This window comes from Sardina pilchardus, chromosome 24 (genome assembly GCF_963854185.1).
Source record: "Sardina pilchardus chromosome 24, fSarPil1.1, whole genome shotgun sequence".
Lineage (NCBI taxonomy): Eukaryota > Metazoa > Chordata > Actinopteri > Clupeiformes > Clupeidae > Sardina > Sardina pilchardus.
The window spans coordinates 4,910,256-4,921,204 of record NC_085017.1 but is presented as its reverse complement, the minus strand read 5'-3'; the positions used below and the strand labels follow the sequence as shown (position 1 = coordinate 4,921,204).

The following is a 10,949-nucleotide window of genomic DNA, read 5'->3' as shown; positions in this document are numbered from 1 at the left end:
CTAGGCTATTTGATTGGCATTATGGCCTACCGTAAATTGTTCAATGGATTTCGCCTATCCTGCCTGCTTGAAGTCTGAGGTGATCACACAGTAGGCTAGAGGGCTTCAATAGTTTTTCCTGTTATCTGTTTCACAAATAGAAGCGATTTTGTTGTTGACCTTTCAGTGTGGACACCGGACCGGGATAAATCACGGTCGCATAATAACAGGGTGAGTCATTGATGGGGGTTGTTTTAAAGGGACTTTCTTCTTACCTCAACGCATTGCAGAACCCAAGTTAGCCTGTTCTACATGCAAATTGTAAAACAATGCTAAGCATGTTATTGAGTGATGTTACACGAACTCGGGGTCTCTAAAAACCTGTTTAACAGTTGAATAGTGATGATGATAATAAACTAATGAGACTCGTTCACTTTTGCCACTGTGCGTATGCTCACGGCAGCTCGTAAAACATCAGCCGACCTGTCATCGAGTGTCCTGCGTAGCGATGACGCCATGGTGAGTAACTCCTCCTTAGTGAGAAAAGAGCTCTCATTCTCGCAGCGAAGAAGGGGAAGACAGACCTCCCAGCGCTTATTGCTCTCCATCCACATTCTCCGGGATTGATACGGGATTTCAATGTTCAGCCTGCTCCTTGTAAGTGACATTATGACTCCCCAGAAATGACCACGGAATGTTTTTTCTTAATTTAGAGAAAACGGGTAGCTCTCCAACTATGTAGAACTCGACAAGAGTTGGAGGCTAACGTTAGCGCGCGTGTGTGTGGCAGCCATAAGTAGCTAACGTTAGCTTACATTACTTCTGAAACTTGACCTCGATTTAATGTTGCTAAGCTCTGTAGTTTTAGTCCATGAAAAATCTGAGCAGTCCAAAGTTAAATTGTGTTGTAAAGTTGGTGTTCGGGAGATTCGACATTATTGTCCAAAAGATGTGCTGGTGTACCTGTTGGTTGATGTTTATTGTTTTCTTTATTATTTAGCGGCAACCTGGCTAGCTTGCTTGCTATCAAACGTAGCCAGCCGCTAGCTCTATGTCTTGGTTTGTAGTTACAATCCAGATGTTAAGAAGGGATTGCCCCGTGGCGCTGTATTATTGTACAGATGTCTTTACATGATACAATAATTATTGCATTTTAAGGCCGAACCAACGTAACGTCAACTGATGTGGCTGTTGGCAGGGGTTAACGCAACAATCGCACGGCTATTTATCGCTATCCTAGCATGTAAGTTAACGTGGAATGTGTCTCTGGAGAATGGAACAAGCTAGCTGGCTAGTTTATACCAGTTTTTACCAGACTATCAGTTTACCGATTGGCGACAAGACTGAGCATTGCGCTCGTTAGTGGTGAAAGGGGTTTGTAAAAACGATAATTGTTATTTCATGTTAGTTGTTCGCACAAAACCTAGCCTTATCTCGACTGATTGCTAATGTTAACTTAAATCTCGCCTAGCAGCTCATCAGTTTGCCCCCTGATCCCATAACGTTGCTGTTATTGTCCAACGTTACATACCTAGCAATAGGTCTAGAAGATGTCTATTGTGATACGTTAGCTCTCATCGACTAAATTAAACGGTACAGAGTGGATAACATGCTGTTAGTCATATTACAGTTAATGCAGACAGATGGTGATGTTGGTCCGTTTTCTCATTTGCTGAGTCCAGAAGACAAACGCATTCAAAATATCGAGCTAACATTAACGTTGGCTCTCTGTTTAAACCGGAATCAATCTCTCTGTGTGTGTATTTAGTTGGTTGATTATGTTTTCAATGACTATAAACGTTGACAGACAAGCTGTGCTTTCTGGGAGGTGACACTTGTTTCGTATTAAGAGTTGACTGTCACGTTTTCTAATGCTAGGTCACGCATGGCCATATTCATTGTTATATCAACATATTTAATACTAGCCTGCCTTTCAGTGATCAAATCATTTTGGAGCGATGATCCATCGTGTAAATGCAGCTTGGTTAATGTCATTGTTAAGTAAACAGCCATGTCGGGTGTCTTGTCAGGTCGGGTTGAGATGTGGTTTATCAGTTACTTGGTAGGCACGGAGCTGCCAACTGGACTGCCTGAACCATATTTGGAGATTGACTTCAATAAGAGTCGATTGCGAAATAACATGATAAACCCCGGCTAAGCGTGTGCTGCCATTTAATTAACTTGAACCGGAAGGTAGATAGATGGTTGCAATTTGAGACGCTGTTTCTCTTGTGTTTCTAGTTCCTGTTCCTGTGTAAGCAGACTCAAGAGAGAGGAAACGGCCGTAGCTTCGCGGATTAGATGTCTGCCGTTTTGTACACCGTGCAATCCAATATCAAGTGGCACTGTGGCCAACTCTTCCCACACACATAGTGGGTGAAGGAGAATGGGGACGTGTCCGGACATGTTGTCGCCTAACTTGCTGTGGCTGAGCAAAATTGGCAAACGGAGTCGTATAACGTGACCTCAAACGCTCAGTAGTGTAGCTGCCGAGGCCGTACTTGGAAAAAGTTCCACTCCGGTTGCGTTGGTAATTCTGGGCGGGCGTCTATTTGCCGTCGTTCGAAGATCACACTTGACGTGTCAGGGACATGTTTGACATCATAACGGCGGCTCAGCGGACGTGATGCATGTTATCAGAAATGTTTTGGTATACATGAGTCTGACAGGGAGAACGTTTTCTTGAAAAAGGCACGATAACGTGCTTTGCTGGAGTTGCCTAGGGAAATGTATTGGGTGTAGCTCTTCAGTCTTCATGTATCAGAACCTCCTCCCCTTACCTGGAGAAACCTCGTCAGAGAATAGCAGATGCATTGCATCAGCAATATAAGATTAAAACAAATCAAAGGGTATTCAACAGGATTGAATTAAATATCCTGATTACAGAGTAAGATGACTTCCATAGTGAAAGTGGAGATATGACACAAGGTAAACACAACAAAAAGAACAGAATGCTTCATCACAACTTTAGAATGCTCTCTGGAATCTTGACCATTTCTGAAACCAGTCAAAATAACTGTTACTCTGAAATCCTAGGTATGTGACTTGGTTTTGTGGGTTTGTTGATTGCGTCTGTTGTCATGTCAAGGGGAAGGCCTTCCATTGAAGAACTGGAAGATGTGCATTCTTGTCTTTTTAGGAGCTTTGTCGTTCCAGCATAGCATTCTCTCTGTCCCCTCTCAATACATCAAATGTGCTGTTCTATTGCGCCAAGTTTCATGTTCAATATTTCAGACAATCTAGCAGAGCAAGGCAACTAGTGAATTAATCACTTGGCAATCAGTTTGTGTCATTTTGTGATGAAAATGCCTCAATTCTCTGATTGCAGCCTTTTGAACTTGCATATTTTTTAAGCTGAATTTATTATCCTATGATGCTAAACTAAATGTATTTGGTGTGTGGACCAAACGAGGGTTTGAAGACATCATCTTGGGCTTTGCCAAACAACATTGATCAACATTTCTATCAGTTTTCTGACATTTTATGGAGTTAAACTACTGTGACTAATGGAGAAAATAGCCGACAGTGTAGCCTAATCTACTACAAAAAATGTTACATTGCAACTCTAGTTCTAGCTAACTTTTTTAGCCACCTCCTACTTTTAATAACTAGGTTGATTGATGGTTATGGTGTGAAGTCATGCAGTGAGGTAGCTCATGATAAAGTTTGAGTTTGAATAGAAAGAGGAAGTAAAAATGCTGCAGAAGTCAAATACAAAGTATGCATGAGTGGTTACAGTAAATACCGCAATGCCCATCAGCTGTGAGACCAAGACCTAGAGTTTATGTCTTGTATTATAGGCAATATTCATGTTGCTATTATTTCCTATAGTTTATATCATTTTAAAAAGTCATAACTATGTAAAGTGTTATGTCTAGTATAAGCAGTGAAGCAAGTTTAGACCAGCGGTTTTGGTGTGAGTTTAGGTACTTTTTCTGTGTCTGTGTTGTCTTTTGTTTTCCTCTTTGTAGAAATATGCTCATTTTAGAATGTAACATACTTTCATTTAGCCATGTCTGTTTTTCGAACACGCACACACCACTGTTGCCCTGTTTGATTATAGATCATATTCATTGCGCAGATAGCCCAGGCTTCGAGAGTGTGCTGTTGATGTCAACAATGTGGACCGGCCTTTTGCCTTTTGTGTCATGTGGTTTATATGCCATGACAAATGTCTTGTTTAAGTGTATGTAGTATGTGTGTGTGTGTGGGTGTGTGGTAGTCCAAGTAGGTCACATCCATGGTGACCTGCTTTCTGCCAAAGCAATGACACACACACACACACACGGTGGCTCCACATGCTGGGAATGTAGCTCAGTCCACTACGCCACTCTCCCATTGATGCCAGTAGCTGTGGCCTCCTCTCCCAGCATGCACCAGAGCACGAAAGAGTCCTGCTTGCTTGTGTCTGACACACACACTCTACTCTCACAGCCTGCTTGGGATTGTCTGGAGAACCAGTCAGATTAAAATGTGCTTAAAATGAGTGTGCTTTAATGAAATGGCAGGTCACTGGTGTGTGCGTGTGTGTGTGTGTGCGCGCGCGCCTGTTTTGTTCTTGTATATTGGTCCTCTCAGCCCAGCTTTGGGCAGTGTAACTTTGCAAGCTGAGAAGTGACTTGTGACTGTGGAGGAGAGGGTTGTGTCTGGTGAAGTCTTTGTCTCTCTCTCTCACATACACACACGCACACGCTCCCGCTCTCACTCTCGCTCCCTCTCTCTCGCTGGTGCTTTTTCTCCCTGTCTTCTCCTTTGTGCTCTTCCTCATAGCTTTGTGAGACCACGGCATGGGGGTCATTGAGTTCTTCTGCTGGCGCAGACCGACTCTGTGAGTGAGTGTGTGTGTGTGTGTGTGTGTGTGTGCGCGTGTGTGAGTGAATGAGTGTGAGGGAGAGTGAGAGAGAATCCCAGACAGACTGCTGCAGTTATTTATTCTTCTCTCTCACTGTGTGTGTGTGTGTGTGTGTGTGTGTATGTAGGCCCTGCTTATGGAACCCGGCTGCCACGCTGGCTTACTCAGTATTTCTTGTCCCCACAACGTCCTGTGTGTGTGTGTGTGTGTGTGTGTTGAAGAGAGTGTGAATATCCTCTTTTGCACTTTGCAGTCTCTATCGTTTGCATGCCAGTGCTGGCAGCCTATTGTTGTATGTGTGTTCTATTGGAGTTGCCCCAGAGGCCTGTATAGCTGAACTTCCTCTCCCGCCGAGTTAGATCGGCCGCATTGTCCACCTTTTTTTAGTTTGTCATGCCTCTGGGGACGATGAGCCAGCAGATAATATGCTATATTTTGTATATCTATTTATATATAAAATATAAACATATGTATATATTTTGTTAGTGTGTGTTTAGTTTGTTTGTTTGCTTGCTTGCGTATTCTGGTTTAAGTGGAGAGTTCAAATTCATCCAGTGAAGGCCTCTGTTCCCATACACACACACACACACACACACACGTGACCCACGCTACTGTGTCTCTCAGCTTGCCTTCTTAAATATTTATAGAGCCCCTACTGCAGCCTTTTAGAGCCCCCATCCCCAGCCCCTCAGCCCCTGCAGGAGCCCGTGTCTGCCTGTGATGCACATCACCGTGGCAACAGGGATTCCTTCGACCGACGAGCCGTCCCTGTCAGAGTGACATCTGCTCGCATCACGACCCTGTCAGCGGGAGGTTGTAGCTGGGGTGCCACACACACACACACACACACACACACAAACATATGTGTGTGTGTAAGGGCATGAGTGTGTTTTCAAGCTTGTGTGTGTGTGTGTCTACAGGAAGCTCTTGTAGGCCTGGCACCCGCTTGACACTGTCACAGGAAGTGGGTACGTTGCGACTGTTTCTGTGGTTCTGTCCCCAGCTGCAGCCAGAGCAAGACAAATCAACTGTCTGTACACAGCACACTCACAGCAGTCGTCTCTCCCTCCTTTTGCGCTTCTTTTCTCTCTTCTCGCTCCGGATCTCTTTGTGTCTGTCGCTCCCTCACTAACTCCACTCGAGGGAAACGGCTAACTCTAACTTTACTCAAGGGAAACAAGCTGATAAATTGGCTTGTTAAGTGGTATACACACACACATACACACACAGAAAACACACACTCACAGAAAACACACCACACACCACTGTGTCGGTACCCTCATTAGGTTAGTCCATGGCCTGCGTTATAGATTCCCCCGTCCATTTCCTGAGTCCTCTGGGGTCCTGTTTGACCGAAGAGCCCTGACGTCTCCAGCTCCCCGGCTGTTAGCCTAACCACCCCTGTTGCGTTTTCTGTCCTGCACACACACACACACACACACACACACACACACACACACACACACACACACACACACACACACACACACTCTCCATCAGCCTCCATATAGGCCCCCTGCTGCACCACTGCCCTTCTCCCCTCTCCCGCTGTTTGCTCACCGCCTGGTTCATTTAGAGCGTTAATGAAGGGGCGGATTGGTAAACAGGCTCGGCGTTATTCAAGAATTGGATTTAAGCTACTTAATTGAGACAAACGGCTGTGGCCCGAGATATGCCAGTTTCCCTCACCTCGCTTCTCCAGGTTTGTCATGCTTCGTTTCGGCTGTTCATATTTGGCTGCTACATGTCAGGCGTTACAAAAATGAGCATCATCGCTGTGGTCAGTACGAGGGAGGCTATTTGTGTGTGAGGGGCTAAGTAAAGGGCATACAACGTCATGAGGATCTCTCTCACTTAACTTTAATTAACTGTGTGTGTGAGTGTGTGTTTGTGTGTGGCATAGCTTGTGACTCCGGGGCAGTCTGTTGCCCCAGATGCCAGTCTTGGCCTGGCATCGCCGTGGAGACCTGTGGCACCCTGTGCCACTGCCACTGCCACCGCCACCTGTCCTGTGTGCAGGCTCCCTGATTGACCTTCCCAAGGGCCTGAATTAGATTGGTGACCAGCGATTAGTGTCTGTTTAACAACCTTCTGTGTGTGTGTGTGTGTGTGCGCGTGCACGTGTGTGTGCGTCTGTCTGTGTGTATGCGCATTTGTGTGTTTGTGTGTTTCGATCATCCCGCTGTCACCCCTGCCTACACCGGTGCTCTTGGCTCTGCCGGTAAGTGCTGTCCTGCCTGTTGGAGGGATTTGGGTGAGCAGCGGGCTTTTGTAAGCAGTAAGCTTTTGTCTGGGTCTCTCGTCTTTGTCCCCGTAAGTCTTACTCACTTACTAAATGAGCTTTATCGCCATGGCTACATGACAACATAGCCCAAGTGGAGGATAAACGGTGGACAATAAATAGACGAGATGGCGGCCAAATGTTGAGCAGCCGTTATGGGGATGGCCACCAAGGTCCTGCTGATACTGGCATGATGCCTGAGTGTGATGAGTTGTCCCTTGTGCCACTCCTCTGTCCACACACACACACACACACACACAGAGACTGATGCCTGAATGTGAAGAGTTGTCCCTCGTGCCACTCCTCTCTCCTCATCTGGTCTCTTGTCTTTTTTTGTTTGTTTTTCTTTCTCTCTCTCTCCAGACGTTTTCAGACAGGTTTTCCGCACATTCTGCGATAATTGCTTACCGCATTTCTAACGGTAGCGGACATTCAGACATGAAGCATATATGCAGAATGAATACGGCCACCTGTTCACATCTAATGAAGACTTTCCGTCAATTAGGCTTTGGTTCGCTGGGCAGATAATGACGCCTGATAAATGCGGCCGCGCTGTCAGCTGTGCCTGACAGCGGAAGAGTGTAGCATGGAGGAGGCTATAGCATTGCTACATTAGCTGCAGCGTGTTAATGAGATGGAACTGTTCAGTGACAGGGCGCTTTAAATACACATAACACTTCCCTCGATCATCACTGACAAGTACAGATTTTTTCATAGCAGCTGTAGCGTCAACATTACGGCAAAATGACTAGGTCAGCAGCAGGAAAAGTTCCGGTAGTAGATATACGGACATATGAATTCCGACAACACAGCAAAAAAAAAGAAAAAAGAAAGCGACTTCTGTCTCTCTCCCCCTCACCCCCCCCCCATTCTGCCTGTCTGGAGTCTGTTTTGCAAGTGTGATTGTTATGTTAGCAATGACATGAAGCTAGAACTATTAACCTGTGTGTGTGTGTGTGTGTGTGTGTGTGTGTGTGTGTGTGTGTGTGTGTGTGTGTGTGTGTGTGTTTGTATGTATGTGTGTGTGTGTGTGTGTGGTGGCTCGTGGCTCATCGAGCTGCTGACATTCACCCCTGTGGGCCGGGGCTATCGAGCGGCACTGCCATCAGCCTGCCAGGGTCACCACTCACCAGTGTCACGACACCATCCGTGTCACACACACACACATATCAGCATCGTCTGGGCGCGTGCCAACCTCGTCTCGTGTTTGCAGTTCTCTCGTTCTCTCTCCCTCTCTCCCTCTCTCTCTCCCCTCATTCTCTCTCTCTTCCCCCCCCTCTCTCATTTTCTCATTCTCTCTCTCTAGGCTGTGCCTCAGCCGGTGACGCTGCTCTCCTCCCCACACAAAAGCCTTAAGCTGGGGAGATGATGATTTATCTGTGCTTAGTGTTCCCACCAAAAGTACAACCAGTGCCGAGCGAGAGCCGCGCACAGCTCACGCGGTTAACCCTGACGGCCAGAGGCCCGAGAGTGTGTGTGTGTGTTTGCCATGGTTACCTACGCGGCCACCATTGTTTGCTCATAAGGAAATATAGTATTGCGAAAGTGGACGGTGTGTGGAACTTCTCATGACCCCAGGGAGAATATGTAATCTTATGTGTGTGTGTGTGTGGGTGGGGGGTAGTGTTGCTTCAGAATATGGAACAGGAAAGGCGACTTGGTTAAAGATAAATGGACAGCTCTTTCCCCACACGGTGGCTTGACCTGTCCCGTGTCACGATTGGTCGTTCCGGCTCGTGGAGAAGCTGAACGCAGTTTACCGGCATTGTGAATGTTCAAGCCGGCAGCCGGCAGTCTCTGCTACCAGTGTTTTTATTTGGTGCCGCCAGCTGTGTGTGTGTGTGTGTGTGTGGCCTCTGCTACCAGTGTTCTTGGTTGGTTGATTTTTCATCCCAACACCTGACACAAAGATGATGTAACTCGAGCTCGACCTGTGGTCACATTTGAAGTGGGCCGTAGCGTCCCACCGCAGGACACACACACACACACACACACACACACACACACACACACACACACACACACACACACACACACACACACACACACAGAGAAAGAGAGAGACAACTGGAGGCTCGTGGTGGTGGCAAGACAGCCCACAGTAACACATGTCTGTCTGTGTCAGATCTCCCCATGCTTTGAATAATCGGGCTTTTGACTTGCAAATATATAGTCAGGCACTGATGGCTAAGTGCACACACACACACACACACACACACACACACACACACACACACACACGGTTTTCTGTTTTAAATAAGAGCCCTTGAGCAGACAGGTGCAGTGGTAACTTCTCTGCTTTGGATGGCTATCAGTAAGCCAGGATTGACAAAGGCGAAGCGTGTGTGTGTGTGTGTGTGTGTGTTATCAAGCATGCTGTGGGCTGACTGGAGTGAGGTGGTGTCGCAGTGGTATTTGGCATCTCAGTTCGAAATTGTATTGATATGGCCCAGCTTAATCTGCACTCCTTCCCTGTGTGGGTGTGTGTGTCTTATGAAGCAGCTTTGATCTTAGTGGTTGACCTCGTATGTTTGATAACAGCGTTATCGTGTGTGAAAAGTTGCCCACAATTGGTGTGTGTGTGGGTGTGTGGGTGGGTGTGTGCAAGTGTGTGTGTGCAAGCGTGTGTGTGTGTGTGTGTGCAAGCGTGTGTGTGTGTGTGCAAGTGTGTTCGAAGGCATGCATGACCCTCACCCTGCTCCCCAGAAGCAGCAGGCTTTTCAATCCAGAATCACAAGACACACACACACACACACACTCTCTCTTCCAGTCTACTGTGCAGAATGAACAATATACAAAATGTACTAAACAACAAATTGCCCATGGTCTTGCATGGATGTCTGTAGAAGTGAATTACATAATTAGCCTAGCTATTAGATATATGATAAACAGAATCTTTGAGAAGTACCTTAAGTAGCTTTAGAATCATGAAAAGTCCTGCAGCATTGAGTTCAGTTAGCACAGCAGAACTGCGCAGATAGAGGCCTCCATGGCCTTTGTGTTGCTATGGTGACGACCCTGTATCCATGGAGGATGCTCGAGGCCAGCCATGTCAGAAGAATGCAGCCAGGCGACCTCCGGAATGTGTGAGGTACAGGCGTGTGTGTGTGTGTGTGTGTGTGTGTGTGTGTGTATGTGTGTGTGTGCGCAAGAGAGAGAGGTTTGTACACACACACACACAGCGTGTGAGACTCATTAACTCATTTGCGCACAGCAGAGTTTATTTTGGGGATTTGGACCAGGTCTGGCTGGCCACGCACACGCACACACACACACACACACACACACACTTGGACCAGGCCTGGCTGGCCACAGCCTGAAACGGTCTGTTTTCTGTCCGACCGCCTCTGGTTGGCTGGAACCAGTACCCACCCTGCTGCCAACCCCCACGGTAGTGACCACACTACACACACACACACACACACACACACACACACACTCTCATGCTCACTCTCTCACACACCCCTTTAACCTCGGTGACCCCTGTGCCTGTGCGTCTGCTTGTCTGTTTGTTTTCGTTCACACTGGTCCGCCTCTATCTCGCTCACACCAGGGCTCTCCTATCACATAGCACTGTGTGTGTGTGTGTGTGTTTGAGAGAGAGTGTGAGTGAGTGAGCGAGCAAGAGAGAAAGAAAAAGAGTGAGTGTGAGAGAGAAAGAGTGAGTGTGTTAGCGTAAACTTCTCTCACATAGTCTCTCTCTATTGCACACACGCACACACACACACACACATACGTGCACACACACAGTGTCACACACACACACGGGTTCACCTCCTCTTCCCAAGAAAGTCTTTTCACAGAACTGCGTTTCTCTTCCCACGTCTCCTGACTTCC

The 10,949-nt window shown here is 46.9% G+C and overlaps 1 protein-coding gene across 1 annotated transcript in view; it reads left to right on the top strand.

Moving 5' to 3' along the window:
* Positions 1-508: 508 nt before the first annotated feature.
* The window catches only part of ptp4a2b (protein tyrosine phosphatase 4A2b), a 31,323-nt gene continuing 20,882 nt past the window's right edge, over positions 509-10,949 (top strand). Inside the window, exon 1 of the mRNA XM_062528884.1 lies at positions 509-636. The gene's annotated coding sequence lies outside the window, so the exon portion shown is untranslated. The remainder of the gene's footprint in view (positions 637-10,949) is intronic.